The sequence below is a fragment of the Phasianus colchicus genome, chromosome 13 (assembly GCF_987193195.1).
Source record: "Phasianus colchicus chromosome 13, bPhaCol1.hap1.1, whole genome shotgun sequence".
Lineage (NCBI taxonomy): Eukaryota > Metazoa > Chordata > Aves > Galliformes > Phasianidae > Phasianus > Phasianus colchicus.
Genome location: NC_143448.1, coordinates 15942498 through 15954792, shown reverse-complemented (window position 1 = coordinate 15954792; position 12295 = coordinate 15942498). Strand labels below are relative to the sequence as shown.

Here is a 12295-nt window from a genome sequence, read left to right as displayed (position 1 = left end):
TAATGTATATACACAAGCTCACATAAAGTTATATCCCACACATGAGTAAATACACAGAGCTATAGGTGTGTATGTGCTGGGTACACATACATACACTGCAGTTTGTGTTGTTTTAACAGAGGCCCTCAAAGACAACATGCATTTCACTGCACTATAGTGTAAGCAAACTGATCAATACTGCTATGGCAGAGTTAACTGTACTTCTGCAGAAATGCTGATTAATCTCTCCACGTGGTTAAGCCCTTGTTGGCCACATCTTGCAAGTGAATGGAGCTGATTATGCTTATGAGCTATGTTCTTACTATTGCTGGCTTACACCTAACTGAAATTTCATAAACTTACTCCCATTGTGCCCAATAGACATATTCTTTTTAATTGATGATCTCAAAATAAGAAAACAAAAGAAAAAACACATCTTTGGGGGCAAATGGGGCCAACTCTGAGCATCGCAACCTGAGATTCTGGGGGCGAGTGTGAAATCAGCAAGCTGCGTTTGGAAGGTCCCTACATTTTGTTGGTATGGCTTTCTTCTCTAAGTTACGTGGGTGGTGCAGCTGGAAATGACTTTTAAGTTCATTTCACACATGGTCATAAGGTCATGAACTGCACTGCTCAAAACATACCTGGTGACCCCACCACGCAACTTTGCTGCAACAAAGTCAGTCAGCAAGACTAGGAACTGAACTTCAATATCGTTTTAAACAGCACTTGCTACAGGAGGGCTCATTTTGCTTTAGCCCTCACTGAAACAATTTTCACTGTCTCTTTAACAAAAACCTTGTTATGCAGGAAGTATGATAAACTTCTGCTTATTCATTACCCGCAATATTGTTCTACACTAGTAACTGGAATCCCAGTGGCTTAATGCTGATACTGCACGTCACGCGTTGCCTACTGGAGAGTAATTATCTTGTTCTCACAGGAAGCCAAAGGCCCAAGATCCTTTGGTAATCAGCATTACAACACTCAGGGAAAAATATGAAAACAGCCAGCAGAAAATCTAGTATGCTCAGGAGGCAAAGATATCAAAAACACGCTCCGAAAGACTGGAGAAGGGAGAAATCCCGGATCGACCGACACAAACATAACATGAGATGAATCAAGGCAATTTAAATTTCTCTCTTAAGAAGGTGCTGACTGCCCTTAATACCCTCCATTAACTTTGAAGACGACGTGAATTCTCACAGAATTTGAGCTGTGAACAGGTACTGTACAGATGACATGGGGCTTCCACCTGGAGAAAGCAGCCAATGGAGTCCTTCATATAACTCAAGAAACATTTAGATGTTGTACTGAAGGACATGCTTTAGTGGGAAACATTGGTGGTAGGTGGATGGTTGGACTGGATGATCTTGGAGGTCTTTACCAACCTTGGTGATTCTATGATCTCCATCCTCTGTATCCGGCTACACCTCACACAAAGCCTTACTACAGCTGTTTGCTGTCCTGTATTCAAAAGCTGTCCTTGAGCATGAGGAGTCCCAGAAGCTCAAGGAGATGCCGGGTGCAAAGGCCAAAGGTCAGCGCCACACCAATGTCCCTTCCTGGGGACTCACAGAAGCAAGGGCAGAGTGGTGTTCCTTGTGCTTTCACAAGACCGAGCACAGTTCAGCCATTTATCAGGAAATGGCCTGAGGTAAAACCGCAGACTGAGTCATCGGTTCATCTTAAAACACAGGCAATTTTAATGCTCAGGTATGTGCATGTCAATCACTGAATCACTGCAGTTGACGAAGATGCAGCACAAGTCCTCAACCTTCCCATTTGCCAGCAGGTCTCACTCACATGAACCCAGGAGCTGCATCCCCACCTGCAGCTCGCCTCATGGAAAACCCAAACTATAACATGGAAGACCAGAAATGTGGATTCAGACATTTGAAAATACATTTCAGACATTTGCCAGAATACTTTTCAGCTGGTTTGATTTGATTTAAAACATGAAAGAGAAACGTGTACGTTAACATAACATGGGGGAACAGAATATTGCGCTCCTGATGAGCAGTGTGAGACACTTCACATTCCAAAACCACAGCATCTTTAAGGAGCAATAAATCAAGTTGAGTTGAAAATGTTTTTATTTAAGAAAATAATAATTCTTATTTTTATAGCTGTCATTTTTGAAGAGGGAATTTATGTTTCTTGGCAAAGCCTGAAATCTGTCAAAGGAAGCGAGATAATGCACCCTTCTCCTTCACTCTACAGAATTAAGCCTGACTTAGAAAACTGTCCAGAGAATCTGCATGTGTCAATTTCCAGGTCTACATTTACAGCTCTAACTTCTGGCTAACTACCTGCTGCTGAACAAGTCCTGAAGAATTCTAAGAGACTCATAAATGAGAAAGAAATTTATTACGACAAACAAAAACCCAAGGTCACGGAATCATTTTTCCCTTCACGTTAGCCTTTAGCCTCCTAACAAAATATGCAACTTTTTCCATTGGGAAATCAGGTATGTTTTAAACTCAGTGAGAACTTTGCTTTTTTTTTTTTTTTTTTTTTTCCAGTTCTGCAAAGATTTATTAATCATACAGCTTTGAAACAACTTGGTTCCAGAATAGCCACACACCAAAACCCACTATAAATCAAATCTTGGGGGAATCAGTGCTCCCAAAATTGGAAGAACATTCAGGCTCACGTGTAAGGCTAGCTTTCTCTCAGCATTTCTGGGAAAAGTCAGCAGCAGCAGACTACTCAATAATGCAAAAATCTGCCCGCTTGTTTCCATGGGAAATTCTAAAAGGGAAAGAATAAACATGACGTCCATTGTTAATATGATGTTTCTAGGCACTTACTCATATAATCACGTACTAAACCTTCAGCTACATATTTTCCAAAAAGACCATCTAGAAAATGTGAATTCTACAACTAGAGATGGTTATTTGCATTAAAGTATATTTGGACTGACAGCTTCCACCAACACAACAACAATAAAGAATGATTTTTCCATTTAAGTACTCCAACTGATGGGAGGAAATCGGGATGTTCCAGGCCCTTGTTCCTCCACTCTCAGGTGCTTAGTTCTCCCTTGGCTGCTCTTAACAGGCATGCTGTGTACAGTGGGAACACGAGCATGCTGTACTAGCAATAAGTTTGCCATACCCAACTAAGACTTAGCCGTGCTGAATAATGTGTAGGAAGAGTTGATTGCTCTTGAAACTTTGATGGGGGTGGAGACTATTCAGCCTGGACTCTGAAACTGCTGAAAACAATGGACGATTTCAAATAAATCTCTCCTAGGAGACATCCATGGCTCCAGAGAACGCCCCTGCAAATGTAGCTGTTTCTGATAAGAGCAATTAACATCTTTATTCATTAACTATATAACCTATCAGAAGGCATTTATCAAGTTAAGCAATTAGCAGTACTACACCATAATACGCAGCGCAGGGCAATTTGTTTCACTCTTGATATGGAAGAATTTACTGCCGTGTACACTTGTCATAATGACTTGAAAGAGTTTAAAGTCAATGTTAATCTCATGGAGATTAATGTGATAAGAAAACAGACAGAAAGACTAACAGCAGTGAGACATCCAGCTCCGTCCCAGAGCTGCAGAAAGGAATTTCTGAGCTCCCTTGGAGCAACGTTCCCACATCTAAATGCTTCCCAGCCCCTGGCCTGCTCATCATCACCATCAGCCTCCTGGTCCTGCTGCTGAGTTGGAGGTTTCATGTGTTTCATAATAAGAAAAGACCTCACTTGTCCTGTGCATGGTGAGTAGGAACACATTGGAGGAAAGCTTCACTGATTTATACAAGCTGGGAAGGTAACTCAGAACTTCAACAGCAATTCAACTGAATGAGGCTTTGCAGCTAGCTTTTTGCAGCTAGCTTTTTGCAGCTTCTTCCACTACATATTTAAGAGGACTGGGACTGAAGGCTGCTACATTAATTAACCTTACAAAACTGATAAAAATGTAACTGCTGCCAGGAAGAAGTAGATTATCCCAGGCTGTGCAGGAAAAAAAAAAAAGTGAACTGCAGGGGGCTGATTAGTTCTGTGGAGGTACAGGAAATGGACAAGACAAAACCATTCATCGAAGGGTCAGAAAGAACTGTTCTCCATGCTAAGACATGCAGGTGCCAGAATCTGAGAAATCCATGCACGAGGCATTGGCAGAGAGAACTACAAAGTAATTCAGGTCTGAAATATGTTTAAAGAACAGAATGGAGGTTCGTCATTAAGAAGACAAGAAAATAAGATCATGTTATGGGGTATGTATCATGACAAGTGAGTCAAATAAGCAGGAAAAGTATTAATTATACTCCTTGAAATGCATATGGATTTTTTTTTTTTTTTTAATGGAGATATTTCTACTGTCAAAACCAGCAGAAGAAGCACTTAAACTTATTCAGTTATGTTACCAACAGAACTATTTGAATTGCTGGGATTAAAATAAAACCTGTAACTTCAAGACTTTCTGAAGATGCCCACCATCAAGAGGGCCATATCTGAGAGTCCGCAGAAGATCAATGGTTTGTTGTTGTTTTTTTTTTTGTACAAGCCCCACATGTCAAAGGGAACACAGCAGGAACTCACAGCAATGCTGGATGCTCAGCAGAAATGGTACTGGGATCCAAAAAGCTTTGTCTCCTGATTCCAAGCTGCTGCTAACAGGGATGAGGACTGCCGTGAGCTGCACCTGACCAGGACAGGAAGGGGACAGAGCTGGTTGATGTGACCTATTGGCACAGCATGGCTTCCATAGGCACCAGATGGAACACCTCTGCTCTGTGAGCATCTGTTGCAGCCTTTGCTGATATCAGTGCTGGGGGCAGAGCATTTTGCAGATCAGAGGGGCACAGTGACAAAAACAGATTGCTCATCACCTAGGAATGCACTCTTATACTGCACAGACCATATTTCTGAAGTACTCTGTAATTGCACAGTATCCACCATCAAAGGAGAGCAAAGCATGAATAACTGCAAATCTTAGCCTCCCAGTAAACTTAGAAAAATTGAAAAGATGAATTATTATCCCCCACATAGAAAAACTGAAAGAAGGATTATTATCCCCCACCTATCAACCTAGAAGAAAATCTCGGTTAAGACTGCAGCTGCATCATGTTCTCAATCATGCCCTAGGTGACACGAGAATTCGGGGAGATGTGGGAACACAGCTCAGACTTCCTGAATCTAACCATGTGAATCAGCCCCAAATGCATCCTCCTCCTCCAAAATTGCACAGCCGACTCGTGAGGAGGACCCTTCTCTATCAGGGTTCATGTTCCCTTTCATATGTCACTTACAGCAGTTTTGCCCTCCTCTAGAAGAAATACCCAATGATTTTGACAAGATGGATAGGTTGTTTTTCTGCCTTCCTTGAAATTACTTCAGGAAGGAACAGGCACAGAACATACCTTTCTACTGCAACAGGAATAAGCAATGGGAGTTGTACAGACTTACTGCATAGCTTTATATGCACGCATTCTTCTGCAGAACAACTGTTAGTAGAATACTGGAAAATACAGGCAAAAGTCTGACTTTTGCCCAGAATACGAAGCATCTAATGACTACTAAGGAGATCTTTGCTAAGTCACCATAGCAACTATGATGTGGCAGAAAACAAAACTGCATCCACAAACTGTTCACAAGTTGAGGCTGCTCTCTATTTTCAATCCTCTTTCAACGTATCAGCCTTGTTGCATGCTATGAAGTGCAACAAACACTGACAAACCAGAGAGAGGAGAAAGGACCAAAGCAGGCATGAGCTGTGCTAAAACAAAATGTCACCCTTTGATGACTATTTGAACCAGGGACAGCCCTGAGAGCCAGAAATGCAAGACTACCAGCTGATTTCAGATACAGAGCTGGCACCTGGGAAATAGTCAGCCTGTTAAGGAACCTTATTGATCTGTACTACAAAAGGAAAATCTCTGCTCAGTTGAGTTTTTCAAGACTGGTCTTGACAATCAGAAATCACTGATGTAGGTAACAGCACTACAGCATATTTTTGTTGCACATTGTGCTTGCACACACAGTGGTTTTCACTGCTGGCTTGCAGATCTCCAAGGGCCTGCTGTTCATTACCTCTAGCAGGTCAGCAGAAGGTGAAGAAGGAAACCACATCTGTTATCAGTAAGGTCACATCCGCTGCACAAGGATCTGCAGCTCCCATGGAAAATTTTAGCTGAAAACTCAAAAGGCCTAGGGCAGCTGCAAGGAAAGCAAGGCATTCATCTCCACTGTCTGTCAGTACAAAGACTAACCTGGAAGTTGCTCCAAGTATGAAACGCTGAATGGCAGAGAAGCTAAGTTAACCCAGTATCACACATCCCATTAGAAGTGTAGGACTTGACTCAGAGGTGAAATCCTGCCAGCTCACGTTGCCTTCATCATGCACATCCTAGCTCCTTTCTCACTGATTTTTATTTACAAATTAAACGACTGCAAAACTAAACAAAGCATAAATGTGCCATATATTAAGTTCTGCTTAAGCAAGCATTCTCCAACACTACTTCTCACATCCATGCTTTTTATCTGTAGAGACACAAAACCGTTAAACACCACAATAGTTGAAAAGCTGAAATAGTTTCAATTTATGTTTTTTTCCTTTATTTTTAATGCACTTCTAGCCCCATAGCTCCCAGGATGCCACATCCAATCTCAGCCTGATGGTTGGGCATAGGACAGAGATTGCAGTAACCCAAGCTGCTTAATTCTCAACAGCGGATTCTCCATTCAGGGAAAGGATGCACAGGTCTGGAGTTCCTGTGAAGTATGAGTGCAGCTGTCTGCTCTGGATTACAGAAGAGAATTGACACATACAGGATCCCTCAAAAAAGCCACAGGTGCTCTTCATAGTCTCACTAAGCTCTCTGCTGTTCAAGGGAAAGAAGCGGGGACCTCCTGAGCAGCTCCTCCCCTTCCTTCCTGCTGCTCCAGGAGGAGGTAAGAAAACACGGTGGTCCCATTGTTTTGCTTTATGTCTCACCTTTAGCAATAATTCGGACAACTCTCCAGAAGTTTAAGTGATGCCCAGCTCTCTGCAGCAGTGATTTCCCCTTTGTTTTGTCTCACCAAGCAGCACAGACTGACACCCTGGCACTAACGGAAAGTTTTCCTTCAGAAGGAAGCCTCTTGCAAAACTGTGCTTGCACACTCCTGGCCTCACCCATAGCCTCCTCCACTGTTGGTCTTCCTCATTGTTTTAACGACTGCCTGTTTGCACTGGGAGGGAGTGCTGCTATTTAAATATAGGGTGACTGAAATATGTGCGATACCTCCATGGAAAAAGATGGTGAGGGAATGGAGAAGGAGAGGGCAACTGCAGTGAAACAGCAGAGCAAATATTTGAGAAAAGTGTCAGTTGACTGGTAAACACGTAATGGAGAGGACGCAGTGCACCACAGAACCTAAATTACCTCCATAAGCTCCTTGAGTATGAAGAAGGATACACTGAAGGATTTAAAGTGATACTTTCTCTTCTGTTTAAAAATAAATAAATCAACCAAATACTTAACTAAAATCGTAAGAACATTGTACTCATGAAGGATGCAGCAGTATGGAAATGCATGCTCAACTGGTAACTGTTCTGTTCCGATGCAACACTTAACTAGCCTGGCACATTATTTCTTAAGATGATAAAGTAAGAGTGCCTAAAATGAAGCGAGAGCACCTGCTATTGTCATCTCAGCAGACACACTTGGAAAGGAAAAACACAGAGCAGCGCTGCCATCATCTTCTGTGAAACTGGCAAACCCTCTCATCCAGGCTGCTCTCTAAAGGCCAGAGAAGAATTCTAAGGAATTGCAATAGTCTCCCCCAGGGACCGCGATGACCACAGCTCCAATGAGATATGTTTCCAGAGAAGCCTTGTTTACTAGAAACTAATCCATCATATTCTATCTTGCCTGTTTTTTGGAAGACTAAGCTGCCTGAATCCTCCAACATGATTTCTCTTTGAACTAAACGTTTCAGCCCTCGACTAAATGCACTCACTCACTTCCTCTGCACTCCCTGATAGATGGTTCACACACAGGCAATGAGGATCACACGCTCCAAGCTTCTGCTTCAGGACACCAGCAGGGCTTTCCCCTACTGCTTCTCTGGGTGATGCACGTTTGGAAGAAATAGTTCCACGCCCAGCCAGCAGCTGCTGCTGCACATCTGAAGGTGAGAAGCAACACAAGGGTATTAAGGCTGCAGGAAAACTCACTCAGCTTTCTTGATTTCCTCTCTCTATTTACTTGGCCTTACTTATATCTTCAGACCACAATGCTACCACTTAAAAGGGAAACATTATGTGGCACCCTATACATCAACATAGAGATGGCTTATACAATACCATTTGGGTGTGTTAGGTAATCTATGAAAGAAATATCCTTCCAACAGAACAGGCTGGCATACTACAATAGGTTAATTTTCTCCCCTGACGCACCACCTCCTCATTTCATTAAAAAAAAAAAAAAATGCTTTAAAACAATTCTAACCTTTTCAACAGCTGCAGATCTCACCCCCACCCTTGGAAATCATGTTTTGGCTTTCCAAGTTCAAATATGCCACCAAGTCAGCTTTCCTGTTCACGTTTCTGAAGCAATCTCCTTGCCCTCTGCCAAGATAACTTTATTAATTTATTTGTTGTCTCCAAAGGAAATAGCTCATTTCTATAAACCCTTAAATATTGCAACCATAACTTTGTACATTGAGTTTTCCACCAAGAGAGGAACAGGCAAGCTAAGTGTACTGCTTCTGAGCTTTGACCTCAACAACCAAAGAGTTATGATTATTAGTCCAAGAAATCTCTACCAAGAAAATCTGAACTGTTTTCAGCAAACTGTGTGCCCAGAATTAAACTAGCTGCAGATTTTCCAGCAGAAAGCTCTCAAAAAGCCAACATTGCCAAAGTGCTTTAGCATGTACTCATGAATCTGAAGCCAAACCACCATGGACTTGCAGCTACCACTGAGTGTTATGGCTTGGGCTCCAAACCTTGATGAAAACATGACTTATTTCTCCTCTATGGCATTTTGGGTTCAGCAGAATACAAAAGTTTCCAAATACCTCCAGAGGGGAAGTATGTTTGAACTCTGTACCTGAACACACATGAAAGTTTTTGACCACTTCTGCTTGCATCAGCTCTATCCGCAGCTGGAACAGAAACAAGGATAACTATTCCTGCTCTCCCCTCTGTAACTGAAATCCACAAATGCCACCACATCACTGCACATCATCACCACTGCAGACGCAGTGTGACGGTGACAGAGGGACGTCCTGCAGATCTGCACTCCGCAGCTTGGGTCCCCTCCAGTCCAGAGCAGCTCTGTCTTAAGCAAAGGAGCAAGGACACGGCAGATGGGCCCTAAGGCACAGCCAGCCACCTGCACTGAGCCTCACACAGGCTCATTTCTCACTTTTCACTTTCTTAACATTTCGTTTGATAAACTCAACTCCAGCTAAACATGTCTGAACAAAAAGTATACGTGAACTTTCTGTCGGTATCAGCTTTCTTCCTTCTAATTGCTTTGGCTACACATTACTGTAGTATTAACACAATGTCACAGCACTGCTGTGTTTCCAGCTATGGCAAAAAATCTGGCTTATCAGAAAAACCACCAGGGCAGAATTAGTAGGAAGGGTAGAGCACTGAGAATGCATTAGCTTCATTTTCCTACCTGCACTTTCCCCGGTGACATTTACAGAAGAATGCTTAACATAGAGATTGTTTATCAATTGTTTCCTCAGAGATAAACAGGTTAAATATAAAGCATCTGAAAATAAGGTACAGCACCCATGTTACCCTTTGAAAAAGGCTCCAGTGACTGGCAGGCTCCAACTAGAACTTATCGAGGCATTTTAGGAAGTATCATTAATAGGAGGAAAACATAAAGCTTGCATAATAAACTTTGCCTTTTTCTCTAGCCTTCATCATGTCGAGAAAGAGCTTGTTTCTTTCTGGTTCCGAAACATATTTAATCCTAAAAATATATATCTTTGAAATCCAAAACTAACCCTTTTCTTGTTGCCTTGCAAAAAAAAAATAAAACAAAATAAAAAGAACCAACTCTTACTGGAAATGCATAAAACAGAAACCAAAATCAAATTCAATATCTGGAGTATAAACACTGCAGCACAATATTTCCAAATACTGCAACATTTTGCAAGACCTTGGATCACTGAACCGAACTCAGAAACACAGAGAACAACTGGGGAATACACTTTTCTGATCCAGATGTAAGGCACACACTTAATCTCAGCTTCTGTTCTGTGCAGAATAAAAAGTTCAGACTCTCCTCCAGGGTATCAATACAGCATTTTGCTGTGACCCACATCCTAACAGCTCTGCAGCCAGTCCTAAAAAGTTTCTGCCAATACCTCTCTCAAAGCAGATCAAAGGCTTTACTGTACGTTCAGAGTCCCTCCCGTGATGCGAGGATTAGGCATGGAGAAAGAGAGCATCAGATTTTCAGAGGTGTAACTGCCTAGGAGCGTATCTTTTGCATATCAGAGCATCACGAGCACAGCCACAACCGCCAGTGCCAGACATGCCACACCTCTGAAATTCTTGTCCTGTCTCCCGTTTTCATTTTTATCTCATCTCTCTGAGCACACTGTCTGTACACGCCTGGATACAAAGGAGCAATACCTAGTCACCAAGCCCTGATTCTTTTATTTGCAGCAATATTTTCATCAATATTTTCAGCTGCTTTCCAGCATATCCTTCATTCAGGAGGTTCTTACAGGGAGCTGGAAACACAATGTTCCAGTCTGCTGCTGTGACCTCTGCAAGAGCCCATGGCGCAGCAGTCATGCCTCAGTGGCAGCACATGTACTGTAGATGTCACTGAATTCTAACAGCACTTCTTGAAACACGGCCTGCCATGTAATCCTGGCAGTAATCTAGTGCTAGATTAAATGCATTGTTGTCAGTCGAGAAGTATTATAGGCCTCTAAATATACAGTTGGATACGCACACAATATTAAATAGCATTGCACATAGAGTTCTGTTTTCAGGATGAATACCAGCCTATGTACTTTCAACAACAGACTGCACTGTGAAGCACCAAATTGGTTATTTCTTTGGCTTTACTGATGTCAACGAAGTAAGACTTGACTCTGCCCTTCAACAGCCTGAATAAGTCATTAGGCAAATTATTGGTGCACTTTGTTTAGAAGCCTGGATCCTGCAGACGCATTCTGAGTCAAGCAACTGGTGGTTGCAACAACCTTCATCAAACAAGTACAGAACTGAGATTCAGCCTAGTCATCTGCTCCTTCAAACTGTTCTGAACAGAAAGAAAGCTAACTGGCAGCTCCAAGTCAATGCAAAACTCATTGGATGAGGTTCTGAAGACCCGAGAGCAGATAATCACAGTGTTCCTCGGCAGGTGTTACAAGCTAGGATCTTTGACTACATGCTGCATCCATTCTGTTTTCCTAGCAGGAAAAAAAAATCACAACAGGATGAAGAAGAAATGCATTGTCTCTCCTGAGCACTAAGCACAGCCACAACACACACAGCTATTGACAAGGCACATTACCAGAACTGTCCATCAGCCTTCTGAGACACAAAAGCATAAACAGCCATATCAGTCCTGTATAGAGATGAGTGAGAAGAGCTGAAGATGACGCTGCTACTGCCAAAAACTGTTTAAGGCACACACACCGAGAAAAAGAATCATACATTTCATCACTGGCTGCAGGAGGAGTGCTACGCTTGACTTGGTTGGACCTCTTAACAGCACTGACATCAGTTTTGAGTACTCTGATCCAGTTCACATTTGATGACGTCTACGGGGGGAAAAAAAAGAAAAGAAAAGCAGCAGCCCCACAATGATTGAAGCTGCATGGAATTTACTTCTCCCTAACAATCTACATCACACAACTGCTCTCAGAGAGACTCCAATTGCCATCCAAGTCACACACCCACCATCAGCAGTTCCTAAGCCATTACACTCAGTTTGGGCCTTCTCAAGATCTTAACTGTCTCACGAACTATTTTAATCAATTTACAATGCTCATTAATACGCACTGACGTCATCTGGGGACACAGGAATCAGCAGCTCAAGCATGAACATCTTTGAGAAGGTGCAGACTGAAAGGCCAAGAAGAGTTGTCTTCACGGCGCCAGATGTGACTTATCTGAGGTCACCATTCTTGCCTTGAGCTGTTACCAGTTCTAACGCCCTCCACAAAGAGAAGCATCAGAGTTCAGACTGCAGACAGAACTCAAGAGGCTAAAAGACATCCCTCTGAGTTACGTAAACATACGAGCGGAGTAAATCCAGTACAGCCACATGCAGCTGCATTATGGAAAACAAGAAGCACATAATCCTGCATCTTCCTTTTTCTCCTG

The 12295-nt window shown here is 42.4% G+C and overlaps 1 protein-coding gene across 1 annotated transcript in view; it reads right to left on the bottom strand.

The window, feature by feature from the left end:
• The window catches only part of CMIP (c-Maf inducing protein), a 123056-nt gene that overhangs the window by 58155 nt on the left and 52606 nt on the right, over window positions 1–12295 (bottom strand). The window lies entirely within an intron of this gene.